Genomic DNA, 22,040 nt, shown 5'->3' with positions numbered 1-22,040 from the left:
TCATAGATGGTGTCCTCATGGATCCACAAACATCCGAATGCACAAGCTCTAGCAATTGGTTTGTTCTTGTTGCAACTCCTCTAGGAAATGGTGTCCTATGTTGTTTGCCTTGAATGCATCCCTCACAAGCAAGATTCATGGTAGAATGGCCAAGGTCTATGCCATTTACCTTGGATTCAAGCCCCTTCATGCTTTTGGCATTCAAATGCCCAAGTCTTTGATGCCAAATGCCCATCTTCTCTTCATTTGATGGAAATTCAGCAAAGGCAGCAACCTCCACTCCATTGATCCTCTTGCAATTGATAATATAGAGATTGCCATTCCTAGTCCCTTTTGCTACTTCTTTGCCTTCCATGGTTCTCACAAAACATCCATTTATGTTAAATTGTACTTTGTATCCATGAGTTACAAGTTTACTCACCGAAAGGAGGTTCTTCTTCATCTTTGGCACATGCAACACATCCTTGAGAGTGATTCTCTTGATTATGCCCTTCACCACCACCTCCACTACAATGGTGCCTATTCCAATGGCTTGTACCATACAATTATCACCTAATCAAACCTTGGTTGCTTGAATTGGTTGATAAGTCTTAAATGAACACTTGTATGGAGTCATGTGTTTGGTACATCCGGAATCCACAATCCATTTGCTCATATCAAACATGGAAGGAGTTTGTTTTGCCATGAATGCAAAGTCTTCACCTCCATGGTCATGAAAAGCATTGTTGGCATTCTCTCTTTCTCCTCTCTTTGCCTTGAAACAATTTCTAGCAAAATGGCCTGGTTTTCCACAAATGTAACAAGTTTTAGGAGGATAACGTTGAAAAGGGGCACTTGCCTTACTTGATCTTGTAAATAGTGCTGATTGATCCCCAATAGACTCCTTTTGCTTTCTTTTGGTCACATCATGGCTAATCTTTCCGTGACATAGTCCAAAGTGAGGTCTTTCTTTGAAATGGACTCCAATGCCACAATGAGGGAGGAATAGGAGTCCGGAAGGCTTGAGAGCAATGTCATCACAACATCTTCTTCAAGTAAAGGCTTGTCAACAACAGCAAGTTGGTTTGAAAGTGTTTTTACCTTATTTACATGAGCCATGAGATCTTCACCTTCTTCCATCTTCACGGTGAAGAACTTTTGCTTTGACCATAGCACATTGGAAAGATTCCTACTCTCATAGACATTGCAAAGAGTCTTCCATGCATCTGCTGCTCCTTTGCAAGAAATGACATGAGCAAAGTTGATTTCATCTAAGTTGGTGGCAATTATGCCAAAAGCCTTCTTTTCTCGTCTTTTGAAGTCCTTTTGCTCCTTGATGCTTGCCTCTACCCCAGGTGCCTCTTCCTCCTCACATACAATCTCCCAAAGATCCAATGACGCCAAAAGTAGCTCCATTTTGGCCTTCCAGTGGTGAAAGTTGTCACCTCTAAACTTTTCTACCATTCTTAAGCTATCACTCTCAAAAGATGCCATCTCAAGCTACAAGTAGGTCCAAAAATCTCTTGTTTTGGAATTGTAATGCAAAAGATATGATTACTCAAAGATTGCTGAACTACAAACTCAGAATTCGCTGTTTTGCAACTTTTTGCATACTTTGAGTCCAAATCACGTCTAAATGGTGGGAAATGCTATGTCATGTAATTCTATGGCTTTCAAACATCTCCCTCACATCAAAATGACTCAATTTCTCATAAAACTCTCAAATACTAGTGTTATTTCAGTAAAGACACTATCAAGGTCTTGCACTAACCTCATACACTCACAAATCCAGGAGTAATGACTTCAACAAAACACTAGTAATACTATATCATAAGATCTCAACCACCAAACAAGCAACAAATAAAATAAAATGCAAGATCAACTTACTTGGTAAGAGAATGTGGGCCCATAACCTATTGAAACATAGAAAGCATACTCCACACAAGTAAGTTAGGACCAGCAAGGTTGCACTATAACAAATAGAGTGTGGTATGAGATAAATCTTCCCATGCCAACCCTTTCCTTATATACTAGTACCAAGGTACCAAGTGCTACAATCCATATGGGATATCTCCTAGGACCAGCCCTCCCGTTGTACTCTAATGTACTATAGACCAGCACCCTTATTGAAACATAGAAAGCAAACTCCACACAAGCAAGTTAGGACCAGCAAGGTTGCACTTCACAAATAGAATGTGGTATGAGATTATTCTTCCCATGCCAACCCTTTTCTTATATACTAGTACCAAGGTACCATGTGTTACAACCCATATGGGATATCTCTTAGGACCAGCCCTCTCCTTGTATTCTAAGGCACTATAGACCAGCAACTAACCTTGTAGGATATCCCTCATTACTCATATACTCTATTGACCATTAGCAACAACTAAATGAATTCTTTCCTTCAACACTCCCACTTTGCTACTGGTCAATTAGCTATCAATCCTAATGCCTTACTCAATATGTTGTGTCTCTCTTTCACCAAGGCTTTTGTTAGCAAATCAGCCAACATGTCTTTGGTTTCACAATACATCATATCAATAACTCCCATCTCTATCTTCTCTCTTATAAAGTGGTGTTGAATATCAATGTGCTTGGTTCTTGCATGATTCTTTGGATTCTTTGCAAAAGCCAAACATCCTTGATTGTCACATCTCAATGGAGTGGCTTCCAATTGCACAAGTCCAATGTCTTCCAACAACAACCTCAACCAAATTGCCTCCATTGCTCCATGACTTGCTGCCATATACTCCGCCTCCATTGTGGACCTTGCAATGGTTGGTTGTCTCTTACAATTCCAAGATATGGCTCCCATTCCAACAAAGAATACATAGCCCGTTGTTGATCTTCTATCATTTGTATCTCCAGCCCAATCCGCATCACAATATCCATGTAATGCAATGTTATTTCCTCCAAGACATAGTTTATGGTTCAAAGAGCCTTTCAAGTACCTCATGATTCTTTTGATGGTTGCCCAATGCATAGGACCTGGTTTTGCCATGTGTTGACTTACAACACTTACTGCACATGCAAGATCCATCCTTGTACCCACCATTGCATACATGAGTGAGCCCACTGCTGCCTTGTATGGTATGCCTTGCATTTGATGATCCACTTCAGCATATTCCTCATCCGTGAGCTTCATCAACTTCAAGTTGGCTTCCAAAGGAGTTCCAATGGGCTTGCAATCTTGCATATTGAATCGTTTCAATACTTCTTCAATGTACTTGCTTTGACTCAATGTGATGGTCTTTGATACTCTATTCCTTGTAAATTCCACACCCAAACAATAATGAAGCTCTCCCAAATCACTCATTTCAAACTCTTTCTCCAATTTCTTCTTCAACCAATCTAATTTTACCATGGTGTTGCTTAAGATGATTAAATCATCTACATAGAGGATCACAACCAGCAAGAAGTCCTTGGCTTGCAACACATACAAAGAATGGTCAGCTTCACTTCTTATAAAACCTTCCTTCACAAAGAATGAGTCAATGCGTTGATACCATGCTCTTGATGATTGCTTGAGTCCATACAATGACTTCTTCAACTTGCATACAAGGTTGGGTTTGTCTTGATCAATAAATCCTTGAGGTTGCTCCATGTAGATGTCTTCTTCCAATTCTCCATTCAAGAAGGCTGTCTTGATGTCCATTTGATGCATCTCCAAGTCTATTGATGCTCCAATTGCTACTATAGTTCTAATGGTAGTGAATTTGGCCACTGGAGCAAATGTCTCATTAAAATCTACTCCAGCAACTTGTGAGTAGCCTTTGGCAACCAATCTTGCTTTGTATCTCACAACATTGTCCATAGCATCTCTCTTGGTTCTAAACACCCACTTACATCCAATTGCTGAACGATTTGGTGGAAGTGGAGTCAACTCCCATGTCTTGTTGTCCATAAGAGATTTGTACTCTTCTTGCATTGCAATCTCCCACTTCATTGCATCACCACACCTCATTGCATCACACAAAGTCAATGGATCATCAAGAAGAGCAACATTGGCCTGATCTTCACTTACTTGTGGAAAGATGTGGTTCTTCCACCATTCACCTTGTGGTCTTCTTTCACGTGTTGGATATCTTCTCTCATGGAAAGAAGATGAGCCTTCATGCACCTCTTGCTGCCTTCTATGGCTCATACACTTCCTTCTCTCATTCATTGGTTGATATTCTTCATCTTCATTCTCTTCATTGTCCTTGTTGTATCTTGCTGGAATTGAAGTCTTTATAGAGTTGGGCTCTTCTTCAATGATATCTTCATTTCCATCTTCACTTTGAGAATGCTCTTCTTCATCTTCTTCTTTGTTTGCTGAAATTGAAGATGTGTCCACAAACACACCACTACTCCCACTTGGACACATCTCCCACTTTTCACTTGCACTCTTATACTCCAAGAACTCTACATCACGACTTTTGATGATCTTTTTGGTGTCTAAACACATGAGCCTATATGCCTTGGTGCCTTCACAATATCCAAGGAATGCACATCTTGTGCCCTTTGCATCAAGTTTGCCTCTCATACTATCTGGAACTTTAGCATATGCAATGCATCCAAAAATCCTCATATGAGATAAACAAGGTTTCTTACCAGTCCAAGCTTCTTCGGGAGTCATTCCTTCAAGTGCACTTGTGGGAAACCTATTTCTTGTATATACGGCATTTACCACAGCTTCCGCCCAATACTCATATCCAAGCTTTTGAGCATGAATCATACTCCTTGCCATCTCCACAATGGTGCGATTTGCTCTTTCAGCAACTCCATTTTGTTGTGGGGTATAAGGAGTGGAGGTTTGTCTTGCAATGCCTTCATGCTTCAATAACTCATCAAAGTCTTTGGACAAATACTCACCTCCATTGTCCGATCGCAGCACCTTAATCTTGTGCTCACATTGCTTCTCCACAAGTGCTTTCCACTCCTTAAACTTAGCAAAACACTCACTTTTGGCCTTGATGATATAAATCCATACCTTCCTTGAAAAGTCATCAATAAATGTGACAAAATATCTTGCTCCACTCATAGATGGTGTTTTCATGGGTCCACAAACATCAGAATGCACAAGCTCCAGCAATTGGTTTGCTCTTGTTGCAATTCCACTAGGAAATGGTGTCCTATGTTGTTTGCCTTGAATGCAACCTTCACAAGATAGATTCATAGTAGAATGGCCAAGGTCTAAACCACTTACCATGGATTGAAGCTCCTTCATGCTTTTGGCATTCAAATGTCCAAGTCTTTGATGCCAAATGCCCACCTTATCTTCATTTGATGGAAATTCAGCAAAAGCAGCAACCTCTACTCCATTGATGCGCTTGCAATTGATAATATAGAGATTGCCATCTCTAATCCCTTTTGCTACTTCTTTGCCTTCCATGGTTCTCACAAAACATCCATTCATATTGAATTGCACTTTGCACCCATGACTTACAAGTTTACTCACCGAAAGGAGGTTCTTCTTCATCTTTGGCACATGCAACACATCCTTGAGTGTGATCCTCTTGCTTATGCCCTTGACCACTACTTCCACTACAATGGTGCCCATTCCAATGGCTTGTACCATACCATTATCACCTAACCAAACCTTAGTTGCTGGAATTGGTTGATAAGTGTTAAATGAACACTTGTATGGAGTCATGTGTTTGGTACATCCAGAATCCACGATCCATTTGCTCATTTCAAGCATGGAAGAAGTTTGTTTTGCCATGAATGCAAAGTCATCACCTCCATGGTCATGAAAAGCATTATTGGCATTCTCTCTTTCTCCTCTCTTTGCCTTGAAACAATTCCTAGCAAAATGCCCTGGTTTTCCACAAATATAACAAGTTTTGGGAAGATTACGTTGAATGGAAGTACTTGCCTTACTTGGTCTCGTGAATAGTGCTGATTGCTCTCCAATAGACTCCTTTTGCTTTCTTTTGGTCACTTCATGGGCTAGTCTTGCCGTGACATAGTCCAAAGTAAGATCTTTTCTTGAAATTGACTCCAATGCCACAATGAGGGAGGAATAGGAGTCCGGAAGGCTTGAGAGCAATGTCATCACAACATCTTCTTCAGGTAAAGGCTTGTCAATAACAGCAAGTTGGTTTGCAAGTGCTTTTACCTTATTCACATGAGCCATGAGATCTTTGTTGAGAAAAGAATTCTTTAAGTAGTTGCTAATGGTCAATAGAGTACAAGTGTTGTTAAGGATATCCCATAAGGTAGGATGCTGGTCTATAGTGCATTAGAGTACAAGAAAGGGCTGGTCCTAGGAGATATCCCATATGGATTGTAGCACTTGGTACCTTGGTACTAGTATATAAGGAAAGGGTTGGCATGGGAAGAATTATCTCATACCACACTCTATTTGTTATAGTGCAACCTTGCTGGTCCTAACTTACTTGTGTGGAGTATGTTTTCTATGTTTCAATAGGTTATGGGCCCACATTCTCTTACCAAGTAAGTTGTTCTTGCATTTTATTTTCTTTGTTGCTTGTTTGGTGGTTGAGATCTTATGGTATAGTATTACTAGTGTTTTGTTGAAGTCATTACTCCTGGATTTGTGAGTGTATGTGGTTAGTGCAAGACCTTGATAGTGTCTTTGCTGAAGTAACACTAGTATTCTAGAGTTTTATGAGAAATTGAGTCATTTTGAGTGAAGTGATGTGAGGGAGATGTTTGAAAGCCATAGAATTACATGACATAGCATTGTCCACTATTTAGACGTGATTTGGACTCAAAGTATGCAAAAAGTTGCAAAACAGCGAATTCTGAGTTTGTAGTTCAGCAATCTTTGAGTAGTCATATCTTTTGCATTACAACTCCAAATCAAGAGATTTTTGGACCTACTTGTAGCTTGAGATGGCATCTTTTGAGAGTGATAGCTTAAGAATGGTAGAAAAGTTTAGAGGTGACAACTTTCACCACTGGAAGGCCAAAATGGAGCTACTTTTGGCGTCATTGGATCTTTGGGAGATAGTATGTGAGGAGGAAGAGGCACCTGGATTAGAGGCAAGCATGAAGGAGCAAAAGGACTTCAAAAGACGAGAAAAGAAGGCTTTTGGCATAATTGCCACCAACTTAGATGAAACCAACTTTGCTCATGTCATTTCTTGCAAAGGAGCAGCAGATGCATGGAAGACTCTTTGCAATGTCTATGAGAGTAGGAATCTCTCCAATGTGCTATGGTCAAGGCAAAAGTTCTTCACCGTGAAGATGGAAGAAGGTGAAGATCTCATGGCTCATGTAAATAAGATAAAAGAACTTGCAAACCAACTTGCTGTTGTTGACAAGCCTTTACTTGAAGAAGATGTTGTGATGACATTGCTCTCAAGCCTTCCGGACTCCTATTCCTCCCTCATTGTGGCATTGGAGTCCATTTCAAGGAAAGACCTCACTTTGGACTATGTCACGGCAAGACTAGCCTATGAAGTGACCAAAAGAAAGCAAAAGGAGTCTATTGGGGAGCAATCAGCACTATTTACAAGACCAAGTAAGGCAAGTGCCCCTTTTCAACGTTATCCTCCTAAAACTTGTTACATTTGTGGAAAACCAGGCCATTTTGCTAGAAATTGTTTCAAGGCAAAGAGAGGAGAAAGTGAGAATGCCAACAATGCTTTTGATGACCATGGAGGTGAAGACTTTGCATTCATGGCAAAACAAACTCCTTCTATGTTTGATATGAGCAAATGGATAGTGGATTCCGGATGTACCAAACACATGACTCCATATAAGTGTTCATTTAACACTTATCAACCAATTCAAGCAACGAAGGTTTGGTTAGGTGATAATTGTATGGTACAAGCCATTGGAATAGGCACCATTGTAGTGGAGGTGGTGGTGAAGGGCATAAGCAAGAGAATCACTCTCAAGGATGTGTTGCATGTGCCAAAGATGAAGAAGAACCTCCTTTCTGTGAGTAAACTTATAACTCATGGGTACAAAGTGCAATTTAACATGAATGGATGTTTTGTGAGAACCATGGAAGGCAAAGAAGTAGCAAAAGGGACTAGGAATGGCAATCTCTATATTATCAATTGCAAGAGGATCAATGGAGTGGAGGTTGCTGCCTTTGCTGAATTTCCATCAAATGAAGAGAAGATGGGCATTTGGCATCAAAGACTTGGGCATTTGAATGCCAAAAGCATGAAGGGGCTTCAATCCAAGGTAAATGGCATAGACCTTGGCCATTATACCATGAATCTTGCTTGTGAGGGATGCATTCAAGGCAAACAACATAGGACACCATTTCCTAGAGGAGTTGCAACAAGAGCAAATCAATTGCTGGAGCTTGTGCATTCGGATGTTTGTGGATCCATGAGGACACCATCTATGAGTGGTAGTGAAAAGTGGGAGATGTGTCCAAGTGGGAGTAGTGGTGTGTTTGTGGACACATCTTCATTTCCAACAAACAAACAAGAAGATGAAGAAGTGCATTCTCAAAGTGAAGAAGGAGAGGAAGTTGCCAAGATAGAAGAGCCCAATACTATGAAGACTTCAATTCCAGCAAGATACAACAAGGACAATGAAGAGAATGAAGATGAAGAATACCAACAAATGAGTAAGAGAAAGCACTCCATGAGTCATACAAGGCAGCAAGAGGTGCAAGAAGGCTCATCTTCTTTGCATGAAAGAAGATATCCAACACGTGAGAGAAGACCACAAGGTGAATGGTGAAAGAACCACATCTTTCCACAACAATTGGATGTAAGTGGGTGCTTAGAACTAAGAGAGATGCAAACGATTGAAGGTCAAAAATGGGCTATGTATTCTTTGTTTGAGTGGGAGCCATATCTTTGAATAGCAAGAGACAACCAAACATTGCAAGGTCCAAAATAGGGGCAGAGTATTTGGCAGCAAGTCATAAAGCAATGGAGGCAATTTGGTTGAGGTTGTTATAGGAAGATATTGGACTTGTTCAATTGGAGGCTACTCCATTGAGGTGTGACAATCAAGGATGTCTTGCTTTTGAAAAGAATCCAAAGCATCATGCAAGAATTAAGTATATTGATATTCAACATCATTTCATAAGAGAGAAGATAGAGATGGAGGTTATTGATATGATGTATTGTGAAACCAAAGACATGATGGCTGATTTGTTGACAAAAGCTTTAATTAGAGAAGGACACAACAAGTTGAGTAAGGCATTAGGATTGAGAGCTAATTGACCAATAGCAAAGTGAGAGTGTTGAGAAAAGAATTCTTTAAGTAGTTGCTAATGGTCAATAGAGTACAAGTGTTGTTAAGGATATCCCATAAGGTAGGATGCTGGTCTATAGTGCATTAGAGTACAAGAAAGGGCTGGTCCTAGGAGATATCCCATATGGATTGTAGCACTTGGTACCTTGGTACTAGTATATAAGGAAAGGGTTGGCATGGGAAGAATTATCTCATACCACACTCTATTTGTTATAGTGCAACCTTGCTGGTCCTAACTTACTTGTGTGGAGTATGTTTTCTATGTTTCAATAATCTTCACCTTCTTCCATCTTCACGGTGAAGAATTTTTGCCTTGACCATAGTACATTGGAGAGATTTCTACTCTCATAGACGTTGCAAAGAGTCTTCCATGCCTCTGCTGCCCCTTTGCAAGAAATGACATGAGCAAAGTTGCTCTCATCTAAATTGGTGGCAATTATGCCAAAAGCCTTCTTTTCTCGTCTTTTGAACTCCTTATGCTCCTTGATGCTTGCCTCTACCCCAGGTGCCTCTTCCTCCTCACATACAATCTCCCAAAGATCCAATGACGCCAAAAGTAGCTCCATTTTGGCCTTCCAGTGGTGAAAGTTGTCACCTTTGAACTTTTCAACCATTCTCAAGCTATCACCCTCAAAAGATGCCATCTCAAGCTACACGTAGGTCCAAAAAACTCTTGATTTGGAGTTGTAATGGAGAAGATATCACTACTCAAAGATCGCTGAACCACAAACCCAGAATTCGCTGTTTTGCAACTTTTTGTAAATTATGAGTCCAAATCACGTCTAAATGGTGGGGAATGAATTGTAAAGTAATTCTATGGCTCTCATAAGTCTCCCTCACGTCACTCCACTCAAAATGACTCACTATCTCATGAAACTTTCAAACACTAGTGTTACTTCAGCAAAGACACTATCAAGGTCTTGCACAAAACTCATATACTCACAAATCCAGGAGCAATGACTTCAACAACACACTAGCAACACTCTACCATAAGATCCCAACCACCGAAGTAAGCAACAAAGAAAATAATGCAAGAACAACTTACTTGGTAAGAGAGTGTGGGCCCATAACCTATTGAAACATAGAAAGCAAACTCCACACAAGCAAGTTAGGACCAGCAAGGTTGCACTTCACAAAAAGAATGTGGTATGAGATGATTCTTCCCATGCCAACCCTTTTCTTATATACTAGTACCAAGGTACCATGTGTTACAACCCATATGGGATATCTCTTAGGACCAGCCCTCTCCTTGTATTCTAAGGCACTATAGACCAGCAACTAACCTTGTAGGATATCCCTCATTACTCATATACTCTATTGACCATTAGCAACAACTAAATGAATTCTTTCCTTCAACACAATTCACTAGCAACACTCTACCATAAGATCTCAACCACCAAAAACAAGCAATAAAGAAGTAATGCAAGAACAACTTACTTGGTAAGAGAGTGTGGGCCCATAACCTATTGAAACATAGAAAGCAAACTCCACACAAGCAAGTTAGGACCAGCAAGGTTGCACTTCACAAATAGAATGTGGTATGAGATAATTCTTCCCATGCCAACCCTTTTCTTATATACTAGTACCAAGGTACCATGTGTTACAATCCATATGGGATATCTCTTAGGACCAGCCCTCTCCTTGTATTCTAAGGCACTATAGACCAGCAACTAACCTTGTAGGATATCCCTCATTACTCATATACTCTATTGACCATTAGCAACAACTAAATGAATTCTTTCCTTCAACAACCCTACCTTATGGGATATCCTTAACAACACTTGTACTCTATTGACCATTAGCAACTACTTAAAGAGTTCTTATCTCAACAAGATGTAGATGCTAAGGAGAGGAAGGACTTTTCTAGACATGAAAAGAAGGCTTTTGGTATAATTGTCACGAATTTGGATGAAGCCAACTTTTCTCACATCATCTCTTATAGAGGACCAGCAGAAGCATGGAAGACTCTTTGTAACATATATGAAAGCAAGAACTTGTCCAATATCATCTTAACAAGGAGGAATTTCATTACTTTCAAGATAGAAGAAGGTGAAGATCTCATGGCTCATGTCAACAAGGTAAAAGTCCTTGATAATCAACTTGCTATTCATGAAAAACCTTTAAAACATAGTGATATTGTCATGACCTAACTTATGAGCCAACCCAAGTCTTACAACTACTTCATGTGGCATTGGAATCCATCAAAGTAAAAGAACTCACAATGGATTATGTGCCGACAAAACTTACCTATGAAGTTATTATAAAAACAAGTACTTAGAAGACACAACACTTAGTATCAGTAAGGTTGCACACAAAGAGAGTATGGAGTAAGATATCTCTCATTTTCAAAACCCATTACTTATAGGTGGTAGTTGCTACCCTAAAAGACAACGTCCACTCTTTGACTTTTACACATATGGCCCTAGGAACCTTTTGGTATCTCACAAGTCTCAAGAGTATCCTATGTCTAATACTAATTACTCTTACATCTTACACACATGCTCTTAGGATCCTATGGCATCTCACAAACTATGAGTGTATCCTATGACCCACACTAATAACTCATACTTAGTCTTAGAATATTTCCTTGTTAATACTTTATCCTTTTGACTTTGACTCTTGATCCATGACTTCGTCCTATATCCATTGCATACCCTTACCATAAACCAAGAGTCAAATCTTAGACCACTAGCAACTTACCTAAGGTAATATCCTATACAAGGTAATATTTTTTACTTTTATTTTAACAATCCCACTTTGCTATTGGTCAAACGTCTTTTAAGCCTAATGCCTTTGTAAACATGAGGTGTCTATCTTTTTCTAATGCCTTTGTAAACAAATCAGCAAGCATGTCCTCCGTTGCACAATACTTCATATCAATCACTCCCATTTCAATCTTCTCTCTTATAAAGTGATGTTGAATGTCAATGTGTTTGGTCCTTGAATGATAATTTAAATTCTTTGAAAATGCAAGACATCCTTGATTGTCACACTTCATTGGAGTTGCTTTCATTTGCACATCTCCAATGTCCTCCAAAAGTTGTTTTAACCATATTGCCTCTATTGCAGCACCATGGCTTGCTGCCATATACTCCGCCTCCATTGTTGACCTTACAATTGTTGGGTTTTTCTTGTAATTCCATGAAATTGCTTCCACTCCAACAAAGAATACATATCCCATTGTTGACCTTCTATCATTTGCATCTCCAACTCAATCCGCATCACAATAACCATCTAAACTAATGTTATCACCTCCAAGGCATAATTTGAAGTTCAAAGTACCTTTAAAGTACCTCATGATCGTTTTGATAGTTGTCCAATGGATTGGTCTAGCCTTTGATATGTGTTGATTGACAATACTCACCGCATATATAAGATCCACCCTTGTGCCAAAAATTACATATATAAGTGAGCCTACTACACCCTGGAATGCAACACCTTACATTTGACCTTCAACTTTAGTAAACTCTTCATCCGCAAGCTTCATCAACTTCAAATTTGCCTCCAATAGTGTTCCAATAAACATACACTCCTCCATGTTGAATAGTCTCAATACTTCTTCAATGTACTTACTTTGGCTCATTCTAATGGTTATCTTAGTATGATCTATTACAAACTCTACTCCTAAACAATAATGAAGATCTCCCAAATTCGTCATTTTATACACCTTCTCTAACTTTACCTTCAATCAATTCATCATCTTCAATGTATTGGTTAAGATAATCAAATCATCAACATAGGGAATGACAATCAATATGAATTCATTTGATTACATTGTTAAAGTAAATAAGTATTACCTAAGATAAGTTGCTAAAAGGTCAAAGGCAGCAAAGGCAAAGTAAGTAATAATGGTGGTAGCTAGGTTTATGACGGCGGCTAGGATTTCATTAGATGGATGTAAATGAAGTTCAACCATAATAGATGTACAATCCTCCTATAAGTAAAGGAAGTTGGAAGTGAGAAGTATCTCATTCCATGCTTCTTATTGAAGAAATACTATTAGCATAACACAAGTAAGTAGAAATCAGCAAGGTTGCACATAAGAGAAGTGTGGAATGAGATAACTCTTTCTTCCAACACCCGTTACTTATAATCAAAGTTCACATCTCATATGTATAGACTTCATCCAAATTCATCTATGTTGAAACATAGAAAGCATACTCCACACTGTTGAAGGAAAGAACTCATTTAGTTGTTGCTAATGGTCAATAGAGTATATGAGTAATGAGGGATATCCTACAAGGTTAGTTGCTGGTCTATAGTGCCTTAGAATACAAGGAGAGGGCTGGTCCTAAGAGATATCCTATATGGGTTGTAACACATGGTACCTTGGTACTAGTATATAAGAAAAGGGTTGGCATGGGAAGAATCATCTCATACTACATTCTATTTGTGAAGTGCAACCTTGCTGGTCCTAACTTGCTTGTGTGGAGTTTGCTTTCTATGTTTCAATAGGTTATGGGCCCACACTCTCTTACCAAGTAAGTTGTTCTTGCATTATTTTCTTTGTTGCTTACTTTGGTGGTTGAATATTAAAACATAGAAAGCATACTCCACACAAGTAAGTAAGGACCAGCAAGGTTGCACTATAACAAATAGAGTGTGGTATGAGATAATTCTTCTCATTCCAACCTCTTGCTTATATTCCAGTATCAAGGTACCAAGTGCTACAATCTATATGGGATATCTCCTAGGATCAGCCCTCCCCTTGTACTCTAATGCACTATAGACCAGCACCCTACCTTATGGGATATCTTTAACAACACTTGTACTCTATTGACCATTAGCAACTACTTAAAGAGTTCTTTTCTCAACACTCCCACTTTGTTATTGGTCAATTAGCTATCAATCCTAATGCCTTACTCAACTTGTTGTGTCCTTCTCTAACTAAGGCTTTTGTCAACAAATCAGCCAACATGTCTTTGGTTTCACAATACATCATATCAATAACCTCCATCTCTATCTCTTCTCTTATGAAATGATGCTGAATATCAATGTACTTAGTTCTTGCATGATGCTTTGGATTCTTTCCAAAAGCAAGACATCCTTGATTGTCACACCTCAATGGAGTAGCCTCCAATTGCACAAGTCCAATATCTTCCAATAACAACCTCAATCAAATTACCTCCATTGCTTTATAACTTGCTGCCAAATACTCCGCCCCTATTGTGGACCTTGCAATGTTTGGTTGTCTCTTGCTATTCGAAGATATGGCTCCCACTCAAACAAAGAATACATAGCCAATTGTTGACCTTCAATCGTTTGCATCTCTCTTGGTTCTAAGCACCCACTTACATCCAATTGTTGTGGAAAGATGTGGTTCTTTCACCATTCACCTTGTGGTCTTCTCTCACGTGTTGGATATCTTCTTTCATGCAAAGAAGATGAGCCTTCTTGCACCTCTTGCTGCCTTGTATGACTCATGGAGTGCTTTCTCTTACTCATTTGTTGGTATTCTTCATCTTCATTCTCTTCATTGTCCTTGTTGTATCTTGCTGGAATTGAAGTCTTCATAGTATTGGGCTCTTCTATCATGGCAACTTCCTCTCCTTCTTCACTTTGAGAATGCACTTCTTCATCTTCTTGTTTGTTTGCTGGAATTGAAGATGTGTCCACAAACACACCACTACTCCCACTTGGACACATCTCCCACTTTTCACTACCACTCATAGATGGTGTCCTCATAGATCCACAAACATCCGAATGCACAAGCTCCAGCAATTGATTTGCTCTTGTTGCAACTCCTCTAGGAAATGGTGTCCTATGTTGTTTGCCTTGAATGCATCCCTCACAAGCAAGATTCATGGTAGAACGGCCAAGATCTATGCCATTTACCTTGGATTGAAGCCCCTTCATGCTTTTGGCATTCAAATGCCCAAGTCTTTGATGCCAAATCCCCATCTTCTCTTCATTTGATGGAAATTCAGCAAAGGCAGCAACTTCCACTCCATTGATCCTCTTGCAATTGATAATATAGAGATTGCCATTCCTAGTCCCTTTTGCTACTTCTTTGCCTTCCATGGTTCTCACAAAACATCCGTTCATGTTAAATTGCACTTTGTACCCATGAGTTATAAGTTTACTCACAGAAAGCAGGTTCTTCTTCATCTTTGGCACATGCAACACATCCTTGAGAGTGATTCTCTTGCTTATGCCCTTCACCACCACCTCCACTATAATGGTGCCTATTCCAATGGCTTGTACCATACAATTATCACATAACCAAACCTTGGTTGCTTGAATAGGTTGATAAGTGTTAAATGAACACTATTGAAACATAGAAAGCATACTCCACACAAGTAAGTTAGGACCAGCAAGGTTGCACTATAACAAATAGAGTGTGGTATGAGATAATTCTTCCCATGCCAACCCTTTCTTTATATACTAGTACCAAGGTACCAAGTGCTACAATCCATATGGGATATCTCCTAGGACCAGCCCTCCCCTTGTACTCTAATGCACTATAGACCAGCACCCTACCTTATGGGATATCCTTAACAACACTTGTACTCTATTGACCATTAGCAACTACTTAAAGAGTTCTTTTCTCAACACTCCCACTTTGTTATTGGTCAATTAGCTATCAATCCTAATGCCTGACTCAACTTATTGTGTCCTTCTCTAACTAAGGCTTTTGTCAACAAATCAGCCAACATGTCTTTGATTTCACAATACATCATATCAATAACCTCCATCTCTATCTTCTCTCTTATGAAATGATGCTGAATATCAATGTACTTAGTTCTTGCATGATGCTTTGGATTCTTTCCAAAAGCAAGACATCCTTGATTGTCACACCTCAATGGAGTAGCCTCAAATTGCACAAGTCCAATATCTTCCAATAACAACCTCAATCAAATTGCCTCCATTGCTTTATGACTTGCTGCCAAATACTCCGCCCCTATTGTGGACCTTGCAATATTTGGTTGTCTCTTGCTATTCGAAGATATGGCTCCCACTCAAACAAAGAATACATAGCCCATTGGTGACCTTCAATCGTTTGCATCTCTCTTGGTTCTAAGCACCCACTTACATCCAATTGTTGTGGAAAGATGTGGTTCTTTCACCATTCACCTTGTGGTCTTCTCTCACGTGTTGAATATCTTCTTTCATACAAAGAAGATGAGCCTTCTTGCACCTCTTGCTGCCTTGTATGACTCATGGAGTGCTTTCTCTTACTCATTTGTTGGTATTCTTCATCTTCATTCTCTTCGTTGTCCTTGTTGTATCTTGCTGGAATTGAAGTCTTCATAGTATTGGGCTCTTCTATCATGGCAACTTCCTCTCCTTCTTCACTTTGAGAATGCACTTCTTCATCTTCTTGTTTGTTTGCTGGAATTGAAGATGTGTCCACAAACACACCACTACTCCCACTTGGACACATCTCCCACTTTTCACTACCACTCATAGATGGTGTCCTCATAGATCCACAAACATCCGAATGCACAAGCTCCAGCAATTGATTTGCTCTTGTTGCAACTCCTCTAGGAAATGGTGTCCTATGTTGTTTGCCTTGAATGCATCCCTCACAAGCAAGATTCATGGTAGAACGGCCAAGATCTATGCCATTTACCTTGGATTGAAGCCCCTTCATGCTTTTGGCATTCAAATGCCCAAGTCTTTGATGCCAAATCCCCATCTTCTCTTCATTTGATGGAAATTCAGCAAAGGCAGCAACTTCCACTCCATTGATCCTCTTGCAATTGATAATATAGAGATTGCCATTCCTAGTCCCTTTTGCTACTTCTTTGCCTTCCATGGTTCTCACAAAACATCCGTTCATGTTAAATTGCACTTTGTACCCATGAGTTATAAGTTTACTCACAGAAAGCAGGTTCTTCTTCATCTTTGGCACATGCAACACATCCTTGAGAGTGATTCTCTTGCTTATGCCCTTCACCACCACCTCCACTACAATGGTGCCTATTCCAATGGCTTGTACCATACAATTATCACCTAACCAAACCTTAGTTGCTTGAATTGGTTGATAAGTGTTAAATGAACACTTGTATGGAGTCATGTGTTTGGTACATCCGGAATCCACAATCCATTTGCTCATATCAAACATGGAAGGAGTTTGTTTTGCCATGAATCCAAAGTCTTCACCTCCATGGTCATGAAAAGCATTGTTGGCATTCTCTCTTTCTCCTCTCTTTGCCTTGAAACAATTTCTAGCAAAATGGCCTGGTTTTCCACAAATGTAACAAGTTTTAGGAGGATAACGTTGAAAAGGGGCACTTGCCTTACTTGGTCTTGTAAATAGTGCTGATTGCTCCCCAATAGACTCCTTTTGCTTTCTTTTGGTCACTTCATGGGCTAGTCTTGCCGTGACATAGTCCAAAGTAAGATCTTTTCTTGAAATGGACTCCAATGCCACAATGAGGGAGGAATAGGAGTCCGGAAGGCTTGAGAGCAATGTCATCACAACATCTTCTTCAAGTAAAGGCTTGTCAACAACAGCAAGTTGGTTTGCAAGTGCTTTTACCTTATTTACATGAGCCATGAGATCTTCACCTTCTTCCATCTTCACGGTGAAGAACTTTTGCCTTGACCATAGCACATTGGAAAGATTCCTACTCTCATAGACATTGCAAAGAGTCTTCCATGCATCTGCTGCTCCTTTGCAAGAAATGACATGAGCAAAGTTGGTTTCATCTAAGTTGGTGGCAATTATGCCAAAAGCCTTCTTTTCTCGTCTTTTGAAGTCCTTTTGCTCCTTCATGCTTGCCTCTAATCCAGGTGCCTCTTCCTCCTCACATACAATCTCCCAAAGATCCAATGACGCCAAAAGTAGCTCCATTTTGGCCTTCCAGTGGTGAAAGTTGTCACCTCTAAACTTTTCTACCATTCTTAAGCTATCACTCTCAAAAGATGCCATCTCAAGCTACAAGTAGGTCCAAAAATCTCTTGATTTGCAGTTGTAATGCAAAAGATATGACTACTCAAAGATTGCTGAACTACAAACTCAGAATTCGCTGTTTTGCAACTTTTTGCATACTTTGAGTCCAAATCACGTCTAAATGGTGGGAAATGCTATGTCATGTAATTCTATGGCTTTCAAACATCTCCTTCACTTCACCTCACTCAAAATGACTCAATTTCTCATAAAACTCTCAAATACTAGTGTTACTTCAGCAAAGACACTATCAAGGTCTTGCACTAACCTCATACACTCACAAATCCAGGAGTAATGACTTCAACAAAACACTAGTAATACTATACCATAAGATCTCAACCACCAAACAAGCAACAAAGAAAATAAAATGCAAGAACAACTTACTTGGTAAGAGAATGTGGGCCCATAACCTATTGAAACATAGAAAGCATACTCCACACAAGTAAGTTAGGACCAGCAAGGTTGCACTATAACAAATAGAGTGTGGTATGAGATAATTCTTCCCATGCCAACCCTTTCTTTATATACTAGTACCAAGGTACCAAGTGCTACAATCCATATGGGATATCTCCTAGGACCAGCCCTCCCCTTGTACTCTAATGCACTATAGACCAGCACCCTACCTTATGGGATATCCTTAACAACACTTGTACTCTATTGACCATTAGCAACTACTTAAAGAGTTCTTTTCTCAACACTCCCATTTTGCTATTGGTCAATTAGCTCTCAATCCTAATGCCTGACTCAACTTGTTGTGTCCTTCTCTAACTAAGGCTTTTGTCAACAAATCAGCCAACATGTCTTTGGTTTCACAATACATCATATCAATAACCTCCATCTCTATCTTCTCTCTTATGAAATGATGCTGAATATCAATGTACATAGTTCTTGCATGATGCTTTGGATTCTTTCCAAAAGCAAGACATCCTTGATTATCACACCTCAATGGAGTAGCCTCCAATTGCACAAGTCCAATATCTTCCAATAACAACCTCAATCAAATTGCCTCCATTGCTTTATGACTTGCTGCCAAATATTCCGCCCCTATTGTGGACCTTGCAATATTTGGTTGTCTCTTGCTATTCGAAGATATGGCTCCCACTCAAACAAAGAATACATAGCCCATTGTTGACCTTCAATCGTTTGCATCTCTCTTGGTTCTAAGCACCCACTTACATCCAATTGTTGTGGAAAGATGTGGTTCTTTCACGATTCACCTTGTGGTCTTCTCTCACGTGTTGGATATCTTCTTTCATGCAAAGAAGATGAGCCTTCTTGCACCTCTTGCTGCCTTGTATGACTCATGGAGTGCTTTCTCTTACTCATTTGTTGGTATTCTTCATCTTCATTCTCTTCATTGTCCTTGTTGTATCTTGCTGGAATTGAAGTCTTCATAGTATTGGGCTCTTCTATCATGGCAACTTTCTCTCCTTCTTCACTTTGAGAATACACTTCTTCATCTTCTTGTTTGTTTGCTGGAATTGAAGATGTGTCCACAAACACACCACTACTCCCACTTGGACACATCTCCCACTTTTCACTACCACTCATAGATGGTGTCCTCATGGATCCACAAACATCCGAATGCACAAGCTCCAGCAATTGATTTGCTCTTGTTGCAACTCCTCTAGGAAATGGTGTCCTATGTTGTTTGCCTTGAATGCATCCCTCACAAGCAAGATTCATTGTAGAATGGCCAAGGTCTATGCCATTTACCTTGGATTGGAGCCCCTTCATGCTTTTGGCATTCAAATGCCCAAGTCTATGATGCCAAATGCCCATCTTCTCTTCATTTGATGGAAATTCAGCTAAGGCAGCAACCTCCACTCCATTGATCCTCTTGCAATTGATAATATAGAGATTGCCATTCCTAGTCCCTTTTGCTACTTCTTTGCCTTCCATGGTTCTCACAAAACATCCGTTCATGTTAAATTGCACTTTGTACCCATGAGTTATAAGTTTACTCACAGAAAGGAGGTTCTTCTTCATCTTTGGCACATGCAACACATCCTTGAGAGTGATTCTCTTGCTTATGCCCTTCACCACCACCTCCACTACAATGGTGCCTATTCCAATGGCTTGTACCATACAATTATCACCTAACCAAACCTTGGTTGCTGGAATTGGTTGATAAGTGTTAAATGAACACTTGTATGGAGTCATGTGTTTGGTACATCCGGAATCCACTATCCATTTGCTCATATCAAACATGGAAGGAGTTTTTTTTGCCATGAATGCAAAGTCTTCACCTCCATGGTCATGAAAAGCATTGTTGGCATTCTCTCTTTCTCCTCTCTTTGCCTTGAAACAATTTCTAGCAAAATGGCCTGGTTTTCCACAAATGTAACAAGTTTTAGGAGGATAACGTTGAAAAGGGGCACTTGCCTTACTTGGTCTTGTAAATAGTGCTGATTGCTCCCCAATAGACTCCTTTTGCTTTCTTTTGGTCACTTCATGGGCTAGTCTTGCTGTGACATAGTCCAAAGTGAGGTCTTTCCTTCAAATGGACTCCAATGCCACAATGAGGGAGGAATAGGAGTCCGGAAGGCTTGAGAGCAATGTCATCACAACATCTTCTTCAAGTAAAGGCTTGTCAACAACAGCAAGTTGGTTTGCAAGTGCTTTTACCTTATTTACATGAGCCATGAGATCTTCACCTTCTTCCATCTTCATGGTGAAGAACTTTTGCCTTGACCATAGCACATTGGAAAGATTCCTACTTTCATAGACATTGCAAAGAGTCTTCCATGCATCTGCTGCTCCTTTGCAAGAAATGACATGAGCAAAGTTGGTTTCATCTAAGTTGGTGGCAATTATGCCAAAAGCCTTCTTTTCTCGTCTTTTGAAGTCCTTTTGCTCCTTGATGCTTGCCTCTACCCCAGGTGCCTCTTCCTCCTCACATACTATCTCCCAAAGATCCAATGACGCCAAAAGTAGCTCCATTTTGGCCTTCCAGTGGTGAAAGTTGTCACCTCTAAACTTTTCTACCATTCTTAAGCTATCACTCTCAAAAGATGCCATCTCAAGCTACAAGTAGGTCCAAAAATCTCTTGATTTGGAGTTGTAATGCAAAAGATATGACTACTCAAAGATTGCTGAACTACAAACTCAGAATTCGCTGTTTTGCAACTTTTTGCATACTTTGAGTCCAAATCACGTCTAAATAGTGGAAAATGCTATGTCATGTAATTCTTTGGCTTTCAAACATCTCCCTCACATCACCTCACTCAAAATGACTCAATTTCTCATAAAACTCTCAAATACTAGTGTTACTTCAGCAAAGACACTATCAAGGTCTTGCACTAACCTCATACACTCACAAATCCAGGAGTAATGACTTCAACAAAACACTAGTAATACTATACCATAAGATCTCAACCACCAAACAAGCAACAAAGAAAATAAAATGCAAGAACAACTTACTTGGTAAGAGAATGTGGGCCCAAAACCTATTGAAACATAGAAAACATACTCCACACAAGTAAGTTAGGACCAGCAAGGTTGCACTATAACAAATAGAGTGTGGTATGAGATGATTCTTCCCATGCCAACCCTTTTCTTATATACTAGTACCAAGGTACCATGTGTTACAACCCATATGGGATATCTCTTAGGACCAGCCCTCTCCTTGTATTCTAGGGCTCTATAGACCAGCAACTAATCTTGTAGGATATCCCTCATTACTCATATACTCTATTGACCATTAGCAACAACTAAATGAGTTCTTTCCTTCAACATTAACAACACTTGTACTCTATTGACCATTAGCAACTACTTAAAGAGTTCTTTTCTCAACAATGAAAAGCATTATTGGCATTCTCTCTTTCTCCTCTCTTTGCCTTGAAACAATTCCTAGCAAAATGCCCTGGTTTTCCACAAATATAACAAGTTTTGGGAAGATTACGTTGAATGGAAGTACTTGCCTTACTTGGTCTCGTGAATAGTGCTGATTGCTCTCCAATAGACTCCTTTTGCTTTCTTTCGGTCA

Source organism: Physcomitrium patens, chromosome 6 (genome assembly GCF_059467195.1).
Source record: "Physcomitrium patens ecotype Gransden chromosome 6, ASM5946719v1, whole genome shotgun sequence".
Lineage (NCBI taxonomy): Eukaryota > Viridiplantae > Streptophyta > Bryopsida > Funariales > Funariaceae > Physcomitrium > Physcomitrium patens.
The sequence above is the reverse complement of the archived record's forward strand: the minus strand, read 5'-3'. Positions refer to the sequence as shown.